Genomic DNA, 13,996 nt, shown 5'->3' on the forward strand with positions numbered 1-13,996 from the left:
TGTATTCATAATATGTGATTTCTTAAAATGAATAAGACAAACAACCCCCAAAAGGGTTGGGAGTCATATATTTGAATATATATCTCTCCAAAGATACACAAATGGTAAACAGCATAGGAGAGAACACTCATTATCACTTGTGCTAGGGAAATGTAAATTAAATCCACGATGTGATACTGCTTCATATCCACTAGACGGGGCCTCAGCAAAAAGACAGACTAAAAGGGGTGAGGTGAAGTAGATGAATGATGATGGAAGGCAACCTGACTTGGGGTGGTGAACACACAGTACGATATACAGATGATGATCTGCTGTGGAACTGTATACCAGAAACCTATATAATTTCACTGGTCAATGTCACTGCAATACATTCAAATTTAAAAAAAAAAAGACTATAAGAAGTACTACTGTACAAGATGCAGAGACACTGGAACCCTCAAACACAGATGGTTGGAGCACAGTATTATATAGTTAGTTTGGAAATAATTCCTCAGGTTCATAAAAATTACCACATGACTCGTCAACTTTTACCCTAGAAGTCTACTAAGAGAAATGAAACACAAATCCACACAAAGACGTGTACACACACATTAATATACACACACAAAGAGGGAGAGGGGGGAAAGGGAGGAGAAGAAAAATAGGGAAGAGGCAATCAAAAAATTAGGCAAATGAACAAAACTGATGAATCTCTGTCAAGGGTATATGGAAAGTCCTCCTATTATTCTGGTAAATTTCTGTAAACGTGAAATTACATCAAAACTTAAAATTACCTTTAAATACTCGGGATAACAAGGAAAACAAAAGCTGACCTTCATACCTATTGGCACATGAATGATGAATAGATCTACACGGTCCAGCTGAAGTTTCTTCAGTGATGTTTCCAGGGCATGTCGAACCAATTATGGTCAAAATGAAGTAGACCAATGCTGCAATAACCAAAACATTATTTTAAAAGATGGTTTGTGATGTCACACATTTGGGAACTGAAATTCAACATCATGGTTAAGAGACTGAGAAGCGAGTAACCAACCACTGTGATGGTCTCAAAATAGGAAGTCCCAAGGCTAAATTCATGTTACTTACTGTAAATGAGGCTTTCAATGGGATACTGAGATTTATTTCAGTGACTGTAAGAAAACTGTCAATAAAATGTAGGTGGGCCAGGAAAAGCAACCTAAATGTTTCAAGCATTAGCAAACTCATTTCTGAAAGGAGAGTCAGAAATGTCAGGCCAGGGGAAATGGAATCTACTGCCCTACATAGGAAATGCCAGGAAGCAGGACTGCTCAGAGGTCCACATTCGGAAAACAAATCATCATTGATGTGGACACACATAGGACCATTCTGTAGAGACCTCAGCTCTCTTTGTGTTGGAAGCAGGCTTTTCCACTTAAGAAAAATTTTACAAATTTCAGTAAATTCAATGCTGACTTGAAAACAGTCTTTCCTAGTAGGGCTCCCCTCTGGGAATAATATGTCACCCTCACTTGGATATGTGCTGAGAGAATTTGCTGAAGAATGAAAGGAGTGGATCCATTTGCAGTGGCTCAGTCAATCCACAAGCAGATGGAGAAGCTAATGAGCAAGTGGTAGTTAGAATCCCTTTCATATATGAAGGTCAAACAGCCATAACTGATATACTGATATGATTTAGGTTCTTCGGCCACTCAAAGTAAGATATTGTAACGCCGTCCCCCCACCCCCCGCCCCGCCCCAGCATTCAGGTAGAGATATGGAATAACCATGATGTTTCTCTCCAGGAAAATCTTATCTGCTTCTAGAGTTGTTGGCCCATGGGCACCTTCAGCAATGATCTTGGCTTTGAATCTGGGTGTACTGGACTTGGTCAGCTGCTTTTCACTGGCAGCAGGGATCAGTATGTCACAGTCGGCCTCTAAGATGCCCCCTTCATAAAGCTCTGCCTCAGAGAAATCTGGGATTGATCCATGCTGCAATTTGAAGTCTTCCAGTTCCTTTGGGTCAATACCATCTGGATTCCATAGACTCCCATCAGATGCACCAACACCAACACATTTAGCACCAAAGCGATGCAAATATCTCATAGAGTGAAGGCCCACATTACCAAATCCCTGAACAACAAATGTTTTATCTCCAAACCCTGGTGTCATTTCTAAAATGCTCATATAAGAAGCTTCATTGATGAAGTTTTTGATTCCATGGAAAACTCTCCAGCCAGTAGCAGAGATCCATCTCTGGACTGATGGGCTTGCCAGTGCCACAGGCAAGGGCATTAATAGCATAGTGCCCGATGGTGCTAGCACAGGTGTCCGAAATCCAGGACATCTCTCGCTCCCCGTGCTCATGTCTGGGGCAGGCACAATGCCCAGACCAATGAAGCCCTTCTTTGCCAGTTCCATGGTAAACCTCCTTGTGATCTTTCCCAACTCATTATCGGTATAGTTCTTGGGGTTGATCATAACACCAGCTTTGGCACCCCCAAATGGCACATGAACATGTCCTCAGAGAAGCCAAAGCTTTCACTTCATCTACACTCACCTCAGTGCTGTCAGGAATAGCTACCTCCCTGGCATGGCGTGCGGTGCTGGCGGTGCTGGACCTGGTAGCCCTGGATGACCTCCCAGGAACTGTCCTGGCGCCAGATGGTGAAGGACAGGCTCAGCACATGGTTGCAGGGCTTGATGATCCGCATGATGCCGCGCACCCGCTTCGGCTCCTCCCTCGCTCTTCCTCCAGGGTCTTGAGGTCCTCTACCAGCTTGTCCTCCATGATGCTGGCGCACAGTGGAAGAAGCCCTCCACCCTCCTGAAGAAGTCAGGTCGTCCTGGCAGTCAGCCGCTGCCTGGCTGTAGTGTCACCAGGAAGGTGGAGGGAGCTCCGGCTGCAGGGTGGCGGCTGCGGGCTGCCTGCAGGCCAGGCCGGCCCAGCAGCGCAGCCAAATCAGCTGCAGGGGAGCCCAGGGCTGCAGCCCGATGCCTCGCCCAGGCAGTGGGACATGGTGGGGGCGGACGAGAAGTTCTCTGAGAGGCTCGGGACCATGGGAGGGAGGGATGGCCCTGCAAGGGCTGCCCTTTTAAGCAGCAGCTTCCTGTCCTCAGGAGCAGTCCCTCCCCTTGGCGCCCACTGCCTACCCGGGAGGAAGGACTTTGGGCTCCGGGCCAAGGTGGCCTGTGAGTGGCAGGGGGTGGGGCGGGGGGCCCTGGCCTCCCTGGAGCCTTACCTCCTCCTTCTCCTCCTGCTCCTCCTCCTCCTCCTCCTCCTCCATGGTCTCCCAGGCCTCCCTGGCGATGGCGCATGCAGGTCAGGCTGCAGGACCCCAGATTTTTATTTTGTTTCCTCTTCAACATTTTTGACACTGTTCTAATAGTTTTATTCAGTATTGAAAGCTTTTTAGGAAATTTTGACAGTATTTTTGTACAAAACATTTTTTTGAAAAAAACACTTGTTAACTTATTCTATTTTAACTTGCCAAATTCTATAAAAAGTTAAGAAATAAAAAAAAAAGAAAGAAAATGACAAGCTTCACTGCATGGCCCACGTGACTGTGCAAGCCCCAAGCGGACCCAAGCACATTGCCGGGCATGCGCACTTGAGCCTCCTCAGTTGCTGCGCATGCGCCTTGCTGCCAGCATCCTGGGAGGAGAAGGAAGGGAGGCGGCTGTCTTCCTGCATCGCATCCTTTCTCCCATTAAGACTGAACTGGTGGATACAGAGAGCAGCGCCCCCAGGACTCTAGTGAGCATGGGAGAGTGGGAGGAGGAGCCCGTGGCCTCCTAGGGGGAGGGCCCGAGGTCAGCGCCTTTCTCCTCTCAGGCATCATGGCCGCCGGGGCCCTGGGAGTGCCCACGTGACCTGGACAAGGAGGGTGGTGCGCCCACGTGGACAGGGATCAGCAAGAGTCTGGGGTATTATTTCAGGTGCCTGGGTCCTGTGGGCACCAGGAAAGGGAGCATAGGATCCAGAGTCCTCCTTGGAGCCCTGGGCAGGGGGTGGGGCGGCGGTAAAGGAAAGGCCTAGAAAGGGGAAGGCCCAGGGACCTCAGCAGCGCCCTGGGGTTTGCAGTGCGCCAAGCAGAGGCCAAGGGAGAGGCAGGCACCCCCACTGCACCCCCACTGGCCAGCTCTCCCTCCCTGCCCACAGCACAGGCAGCCTGCAGAGCCTCGGGCCTGTCTGTGGTCCAGCTGAGCTCTATTTAAGGGGAAATGGGCCTCTTCACCCGGAGGGCAGCAAGAGCAACCATCTCACAAGTGTCTCTCAAGCAGCATTTTCCTAAATGTCTTCATACCGGGAATCCAGTCCTCGCCTTTGTCACCCGCTTGAGGGGATGACCCTGCCAGAGGGTCATGACATGATGTCTTCGCAAGCCCATGTGCTTGGTATAACCAGAAAGCCTGCGCACATATATTTAAAGTACTTTCAAAGTTAAAATAAAAGAAAGAAATCATTTAACCAAGAAAGTAGTATAGCTATTCTTTTAAGTACATTATCCAAACCAAAATGTTCTACTTCCAGTGTGAAATATGAGTTGGCGTGTAAGTGCAAGATCCTTGTGGAAAAGAATACTAGGAGAAGATGAAGAGTCTCCCCAGTCTCCCCAGCCAGTTGAACCCGTGCTTGTGAGTCCTCCAGTGTCTATTACCAAACATTTATTTTTCTGAAAGTTCTGTTTAAAGAAAGTAGATAAAGTGGGAAAAGTTTCAGTTCTGGTAAGGAGAAGGAAGCATTGATCCAGGATAATTCCATAGGAAGGTTTCATTGTTTTAGGAAGATTCCATTCTGTAGTTGCCTATAGAAATATGCCCTATGACTCCTTTCTCCTGCCCTTTTTCTTAAATTTAAATTCTTTATTGTTGAAATTATTACATATGTCTCCTTTCTCCCCTATTGTCCCCTCTCTGGCTATTCCTGCCCTGCGCCCTCCCCCCCACATGTCCTGCCCCCTACTGTCCGTGTCCATTGGTTATGCTTATATGCATGCATTCAAGTCCTTTGATTGACTTCTTACCCATCCCCACTTCCCCCCTCCCCTGCCTTCCCTCCATGGCTAGTGTGTCTGTTCATGCTTCTGTGTCTCTGGGCCTATTTTTGTTCATTAGTTTACACTGTTCATTACATTCCACAAATGAATGAGATCATGTGATATTTATCTTTCACTGACTGGCTTGTTTCACTTAGGATAATGCTTTCCAGTTCCATCCGTGCTGCTGTAAAAGTTCCTTCTTTTTTACAACAGCATAATATTCCATTGTGTAGATGTGCCACAGTTTTCTAATCCTCTCATCTGCTGATGGACACTTAGGCTGCTACCAAATCTTAGCTATGGTGAATTGTGCTGCTATGAACATAGGGATGCATATATTCTTTCTGATTGGTGTTTCTGGCTTCTTGGGATAGTGTCCTAGAAGTGGGATCACTGAGTCAAATAGGAGTTCCATTTTTAGTTTTTTGAGGAAACTTCATACTGTTTTCCACAGTGGCTGCACCAGTCTGCATTCCCACCAGCAGTGTATAAGGGTTCTTTTTTCTCCGCATCCTCACCAGCACTGGTCATTTGTTGATTTGTTGATGATAGTCATCCTGACAGGGGTGAGATGGTACCTCATTGTTGTTTTGGTTTGCATCCCTCGGATGATTAGTGACTTTGAGCATGCTTTCATATGCCTCTTGGCCTTCTGTATGTCCACTCTCGGTAAGTGTCTATTAGGTCCTTTGCCCATTTTTTGAATGGATTGTTTATCTTCCTTTTGTTAAGTTGTAGGAGTTCCCTGTAACTTTTGGAGATTAAAACCTTATCAGATATAAAATTGGCAAATAACGTTCTCCCAGACAGTGGGCTCTCTTGTTATTTTGTTGATGGTTTCTTTTGCTGTGCAGAAGCTTTTTATTTTGATGTATTCCTATTTGTTTATGTTATTCTCAATTTCCATTGACTTAGTAAACATATTGCGATGAGATATGTCTGATATTTTGTGCCTATGGATTCTTGTTGGATTTTTATGACTTCCTGTCTTACATTTAAGTCTTTGATCCATTTTTGAGTTTATTTTTATGTATGGTGTAAATTGGTGGTCTAGTTTCATTTTTTGCATGTATCTGTCCAATTTTCCCCATACCATTTACTGTAGAGACTGTCTTGACTCCATTGTATACTCTTGCTTCCTTTGTCAAATATTAATTGAGCATAGTGGCTTAGGTCGATTTCTGGGTCCTCTGTTCTATTCTATTGATCTATATATCTGTTCTTGTGCCAGTACCAGGCAGTTTTGAGAACAGTGGCTTTGTAATATAACTTGGTATCTGGTCCTGTGATCCCTCTAACTTTTTTCGTTCTCAGGATTGCTGCAGCTATTTCAGGGTCCTTTTTTATTCCATATAAATTTTTGGAGTGTTTGTTCTAGGTCTGTGAAATATGCTGTTGGTATTTTTAAAAATATTTTTATTGATTTTAGAGAGGGGGAGAGAGAGGGAGAGATAGAAACATCAATGATGAGAGAGAATAGTTGCTTGGCTGCGTCCTGCACGCCCCCTACTGAGGATTGAGCCCACAACCCGAGCATTTGCCCTTGACCAGAATCGAACCCAGGGTCCTTCAGTCTGCATGCTGATGCTCTATCTACTGAGCCAAACCAGCTAGGGCTGCCGTTGATATTTTAATGGGGATTGCGTTGAATCTATAGATTGCTTTAGGTAGTATTGACATTTTAATGATGTTGATTCTACCAATCCATGAACAGGGTATATTCTGTCACTTGTTTATATCTTCCTCTGTCTCTCTTTTTCAATGTCCTGTAGTTTTCTGAATACAGGTCTTTTATCTCCTTAGTTAAGTTTATTCCTACGTATTTTAATTTCTTTTGTTGCCATGGTAAAAGGAATTGTTTGTTGTTTTGTTTGTTTGTTTGTTTGTTTGTTTTTAGTATCTCTTCCTGTGAGTTCATTATTGGTGTATAAAAATGCCATAGGTTTCTGGGTGTTAATTTTGAATCCTGCTATGTTGCCAAATTTATTTATTAAATCTAGTATTTTTTTGATGGAGTCTTTAGGGTTTTATATACAATATCATGTCATCTGTGAAAGACAGTTTTACTTTTTCCTTTTTGATTAGGATGCCATTTATTTATTCTTCTTGTCTGATTTGGCTAGCACTTTCCAGTACTGTGTTGAACAGGAGTGGTGAAAGTGGGCATCCCTGTCTTGTTCCTGTTCTTAGAGGTAATGACACAGTCTTTTAAATGAATAAGGTAATAACAATATCCTTCATATAAAACTTTCATCAAAGGTTGAAGGAAAGAAGGAACAGAAATGTAGTAAAAGGGAAGTGTCAGGAAACATGTATGATGGTGCTCATGATGACACTGACAGTGATGGATTGAGTCAGTAAAGTAACAGTGAACAAACTGATAACCAGCGACCAAATGATAAAATGAATGAAAAAAAACACAATCTTTTTAATGAAAAAGGTAATAATATCCTTAATTTCAAACTTTCATCAAAGGTTGAAGAAAGAAAGGAGCAGAAAAGTAGTAAAAGGGAAGTCTCAGAAAACGTGTATGATTGTGCTAATGATGATAGTGATAGTGATGGATTGAGGCAGCAAAGCAACAGTGAACAAACTGATAAGCAGCAGCTTCCTGTTATGGAGAATGCAGATTCTGATAGGTAAGCCTATAGTAGTATATTACAACTTTAGCTGATATTCATGATTAACAAATTTAATATTTTTACTAGCAAGATTTAACCTTGCTTGGTAATCAGAAAAATGCAAATCAACAAACAATGACATACCATTTTTTTGAACTTATGATAAATATTGCATTTAAAAAAAATTGGCATTCTCATGTGCTCTTTGTTGATGACATTGGCAAAACTTTTTTGAAAGGAAATTGAGCTGGTTTCAAGATTTCAAGTATGTTATTCTTTTATCCCAATAGCTTCACTTCCAGAACGAGATCCTACATGAAAACATGACTTGTATAAACACACATACACAGTCTAAGGACATTAATTATATATTATTATGTGTATACAACATAAAGTAGGGCATTATGTGTATTATGTATATACCAGAGGCCTGATGAAGGAGTTTGTACTTGGGTGGGGTCTGGCCAGCCGGCCCCGATTGGGGCCAATAGGGCCTGGCCAGCTGGGGGGAGGGGCCATGGGGGGTTGGCCGGCTGGCTGGCTGGCTGGCTGGCTGGCTGGCTCCCGCCCCCTGGTCCAACTCCTGGTTGAACTCCCTGTCAAACATATGTATGTTAAGGATATTTATTACAACATTGCATACCAAAATGTTGGAAGTAATGTAAATACCTATCTATAGGAAATACTTTATTAAGCCCATAAAATAATGGAGTATGCAACCACTGAAACTGTAGGCCTAGTCTACAGTATACTGATTGTCTCACGATTGACGTGTATTTAAAGCATTGGATTTAATCTCATGTCTTAAGCAAATTTTGTACGAATACTTTTAATATCTGCTCATTTATAAAAGGAGCATAAGCCTACACTGGCACTTTACTTTGTTTCCATTGAAATTGATAGTTATTAGCTTTTTGTGTTTTGTTCCTAATACCTGAGTACTCAAATATTGGACCCTCAATTTAACCTGAAAGCTGAGGGATTTCACAAGGCAATTTGTCCTATATTTTATATACAGATTTCAGTATATTGAGTAAAACCTATTAAAACCCATCAGGGGATTAATCTATTAGATCAGGGGCTGACAGGCCTTTTCTGTAAAGGGCAGATAGTATTGTAGGCTTTGTGAACCATCGAGTCTCTGAAATCTGTCATAGACACTAGGTAAAGGAATGGGTGTAACTGTGTTCCAATAAAACTATTGACAAAAACAGGCTCTGGGCTGGATTTAGCCTGTAGGCATTCATTTGCTGACCCTTGCATTGTAAACCAAGGTGTTCCTAATATAGGGACTTTTCTTTTTGAAAGGTACCTTGCATGCATGCCTTTATCCTTCCTTTTTAAGGAGAATACATTTCAGTATGCACCACCCAATTTTTCAGAAGGGACTTCATATTACACAACCTACAAAAATTCAGTTTATAAAGTAAGAATACTACCTACATGGTTGCCCCTTTATTTCTGTTACACAATTTTAATATTACTAATTACAGTGTACTTTGTATACTTGAGTCATGTAAAATATTCTAGAGTTGGATGATATTCATCTAGCAAGAAATCCTCCCGTTGTCTTTGTAAGCACATGAAACGAGGTAATCAGGTTACATAATATTATATATCTAGAAAAATTTCATGGAGGTCTTTTAGTTGTATAATAGTGTGAATTTATTATTTACTACCAAGTATGGCAGGTTTAAAACCACATAGTGCCACAGATAGGTAATTAAAAACATTTAAGTATTACAAAAATATTTCATAGTCATTATGAAAGGATTGAAAGTTACAACTAAACATGAAACACATGAGATGATCCAAGGTCATGCCATTGAGCTACAGAGTCCTTAAAGGAACGATCTGTTCTCCATGATTCTACTTTCCCTTCCATGCACGCTTGAACCCACTCAAGTAATGTTCAGTCCCATCTTTTCTCCAAAATTGTTTTTTCTTAAGGTTAGTAATTGTTTTCCCTTTAATAAATCTAAACATAATTTTAACTCCGCTTTACATGCCTTATCAGCAATATTTGACCTGATGGAAAACTTTTTTTTTCCATTTTTTGGCTTTCAGGACTGAATTTTCAGAGAGGAAACATGTTTACTGGGTTTCCTCCTTGCCTGCTTAGTCTGTCCTTCTCAGTCTGTTTTGTTTTTCCTCATCTCCCACCTTTTCTACATCCAAGTGTTCTGTTTCTCCTCATATCCGACCTTTTACACATTCAAGTGTCCTGGCATTCATTTTTTTTATCATCACTTTAATAACTTGTATAGTCTAATGATCTTCAAATTTATATCGCCAGCCCAGATTTCTCTCCTTAATTCCATACTTTACATGAAACTGCCTGCATGATATATTTTTTAAATAGTTATTGGGTGTTGCCGACTTCAGATGTCCAAAATTGAACTACTGTTAGTCTTTCTCATACCTGCCTTTAAGTGGTCTTTCCTGTTTGAGTTAATGACAGCTCTTCAATTGCTCTGCCAAAATGTTGGTATCATCCTGTCTCTTTGTCTTAAACCTCACATCTAATCAGTCAGCAAATCTTGTCAGGTTACCTTCAAAATACAATAAAACCTTGAAGTAATGGACTAGTTCGAGAGAGTGGTTGTCCCTTAAAGTGCAATGTCCATTATATTTAATGAGGTAGGTTTTCCAAATGTGTATGTTTAAAATTGACACGTTAGTTTACCTGTTTTTACATATGTAGACACATTCGTGTAAGTATATATGAAGTATATATGAAAAGTTTAACTTCACAGAAAAGTTTTCTACATGTATGATTGCTTATGTACTAACCATAACTTTGAGACTGTAATAAACAAATATGCAATCTAAATCTAAGTAAACATTTTTCTGAAAATCCACTTTAATTATATTTAACTAAATGAATAAACAATATTCTTAAAAACAAAACAAAATTAAAATTTTTAAGAACACAAAATGTTTTTCCTATTTAATGGTGTTTGGATGATGATATATCCAGACACTCCCATTGTAGTGTGACATTAATGTCCCATGTCAAGGTGCTTGCTTTAGGTAATCCTGCTTTGAATACTATAAAATGTCAAGTTTTGTTTGAACTTTTGTAGTGTGCAATTTTTTTTGGAATTCATAAAATTTTTAAAATGGGTGTAATAAAGCTGCTTTTCATTATCTGATGAATTGTCAATAAGTGTTATGAGATAATCCAGATGGGACTAATCACTAATAACTTTATTTTTAGGGTGCATTGTTTCTTCTTCCTCCTCATCTTCACTCCCATCCTCATCTTCCAAGGTCATCAACTCTGCTATTTTACTTTCAGTCATAATGAGATACCAAGGGTCACCTTCATCTTCGTCTAACGACTCTAAAGTACCTTCCTCAGCTACTACTTCTCCATCAATATTCTGTGTTGTCCTACAGTAATCAGTAACCTCCAGCCCTTCGAATTCCAAGTCTGCCTTCATGGTCCAGCAAATTCTTCCAAACTTTTTGGACTTTTACTTCTTTTCATGCTCCAGCAAAATTTAAAAGTTGCTGATTTTAATCTATAACTATTTAAGTTTTGTATGGTACATGGTCCTCTTGTATCTTAATCATTATCTTCATCCTGCAATACAACCATTACTTCTAAAAACTTTTTGAGGTATATTCATTTGGTTGCTAGGATTATCTCCAGGTCCATGGTCTGGATGAGTGATACTGTATTTTTTTGGCAAAAACATACATCTACATTTGCCATCTTCTTGCAATTCTGGTACAATTTTTGCAAATCAATAAACATACATTACATAAACAAATTGAAAGACAAAAATCACACGATCATATCAATAGACATAGAAAAATCATTTGAGAAAATCCAACATCCATTTGTTTATAAACACTCTCAGCAAATTGGAATAGTGGGAATAGAGAGATAAAGGGAGGGAAGGAGGGAGGGAGGAAGGACGGAGGGAGGGAGGGAGAGAGACAGGGAGACAGACATGGATGTGAGAGGGAAACATTAATCAGTTGCCTCCCACAGGCACACCAATAGGTCAGACAGGAAACCTGGGTGCCCTGACTTGGAATCAAACTCACATTTTGGTGTCTGGAACGATGCTCCAACCAACTGAGGTACCCAGCCCAGGCTAACCAGATGTTTGCTGTTTAACAGTTGCCTCCCAGCCCTGCCAGTTTGACTCAGTGGTTGATTGTCAACATATGAACCAGATGGTCATGGTTCATTGCCATGGGGGGCCATGCAGGAGGCAGCTGATCAATGATTCTCTCTCTTCACTGATGTTTCTATTTTTCTCTCCCTCTCCCTTCTTCTCTGAAATTAATAAAAAGTATTTTTAAAACTTTGCTTTCCATCAGCTATGTTCAAAAATAAAAACTATTTCCTATTCTATAATTAGAGACTTACTTTTGAAGTTTGGGTCAAGAGGAATTCTTTAATAATTGCTCTTAGGAAGAGTTCTCCTCCCCTCTTCAGTATGGTTTTATTGTGTTTGGAAAGAGAAGAAGGGAGTGGGGAAAAGAGATAGAAACATCAATAATGAGAGAGAATCATCATTAGGCCACCTCATGCACTCCCCCTACTGAGGATTGAGCCAGCAACCAGGGCATGTGCCCTGACTGGGAATTGTTCAGATGACCTCTTGGTTCATGGATTGAAGCTCAACCACTGTGTGACCCCAGCCAGGCAATCTCCACACCCCCCACCCCTTTTTTTAGATGTTTAATGTTAACCAGGAGAGTTACTTGCATTGATAGTTAGAAAATGAAAAGAAACCTATTTATTTACTTAATTTTATATATATATATATATATATATATATATATATATATATATATATATATATATATTAGAGCCCTGATGTGTGAAATTCGTGCAAGGGGCTCGGTGCTCGCAGCAGGGGTGGCTTGCCTCGGCCCAAGGCAACTGTGGTGGCTGCCTCAGCACTCGCAGCCCCAGCTTCACCGGGAAGGTCGTCTGGGAGGACATTCAGAAGGGCATCTGGTCTAATTAGCATATTATGCTTTTATTATTATAGTCTAGGGACCCAGTGCATGAATTAGTGCACCTTGAAAGGAACTGTGGGCTGCAAGGCTGTGGAAGGCACAGAGGTGGGTCTTGGCCCATCTTCCACATCCCTGCCTGGCCCTTCCCACTGTAGCCCCTGGTCCCCTGTCTGCTAGGAGCCCCACTCCTGCTGCCATTGCTCCCATGTGCTGATAGTGGCCCGCCCTGCTCGCACCACCTGAAGGTGTGGAGCAATTGGGGCTGGCGCCAGTAGTGGGTGTGAGCAGGGCTGGCACTGTCAGCATGTGCAAGCAGCAGCTGCTTCCCCAGTCCCCCCTTAGGAGCAAGGGGAGGTGGAGAAGCCCTCTGGTGATCAGGGCCAGCAGCCACCACTCGCACCTGCTAATGGTGCCAAGCAATCTTGACCAGTGCCGGGCCCTGGCAGCAGGTGTGAGAGGCGGCTCTGGCGCTGGCTGCAGGTGCGAGTGGGGCCGTCACTAACAGTGGACATGAGCAGCAGCTCCAGCTCTGGCAGCGGGTGCAAGTGGGGTGCTCACCGGCAGTGGATGCAAGAGGCAGTTACTGGCCCCGATCTCTCCTCAGGAGCCGGGGAGGTGGAGAAGATCTGAGGAATGATCAGGGTTGGCAGCCACCACTTGCACCCGCTGACAGCGCCAAGCGGTCAGGGCCAGTGCCAGGCACTGGTAGTGGATGTGAGTGGTGCCGGCGCTGGCAGCAGGTGTGACTGCCGGGTAGGACTGCGTTGCACGGGAGCAAAGAATTTTCAGTAACCACCAGAGGCTTACCCAGATGATAGCAACTGGCGTCCCGCCTTGGTCTGGGGCCCCCCCTCATCTGCTACACTATCGTGCCGCAGCCAATGCCGGCCATGTTCCATTCAGGCCCCCTGGTGGTCAGCACACATCATAGCAACCAGTTGTTTAGATGTTACAGTTGTTATACCATTCAGTCTATTTGCATATTAGCCTTTTATTATATAGTATGGAGATATATATATATATATATATATATATATATATATACACATTCTCACCGAGGATATGTTCTTATTGATTTTAGAGAGAGAGAGTAACATTGATGTGAGAGGGAAATATCTATTGGTTGCCTCCTGCTATTTGCCCCATCCAGGAATTTAACCAGAAACCCAAGTATGTGCCTTGATGGGGAATCAAACTGTCAACCTATTGGTATACAGGATGATGCTGCAATCTACTGAGCTACCCTCACAGGTTATTTTTCTACATTTTTGAAGATATATATAATTGTGATATTCTTATGCATGCACTTACTCCATGAAAATGTAATTATACTTTTCTTTTGGTACATCTAGATTTTTATATTAAGAGTAGAAGCCAGGTGCATGGA

The 13,996-nt window shown here is 42.2% G+C and overlaps 1 pseudogene; it reads right to left on the reverse strand.

Moving 5' to 3' along the window:
* Positions 1–1,550: 1,550 nt before the first annotated feature.
* LOC139019864 (glutamate dehydrogenase 1, mitochondrial-like) lies at positions 1,551–3,247 on the reverse strand (annotated as a pseudogene).
* Positions 3,248–13,996: the final 10,749 nt, after the last annotated feature.

This window comes from Myotis yumanensis, unplaced genomic scaffold (assembly GCF_028538775.1).
Source record: "Myotis yumanensis isolate MYYU_CA2020_CCGP unplaced genomic scaffold, mMyoYum1.0.hap1 SCAF_1, whole genome shotgun sequence".
NCBI classification, from domain to species: domain Eukaryota; kingdom Metazoa; phylum Chordata; class Mammalia; order Chiroptera; family Vespertilionidae; genus Myotis; species Myotis yumanensis.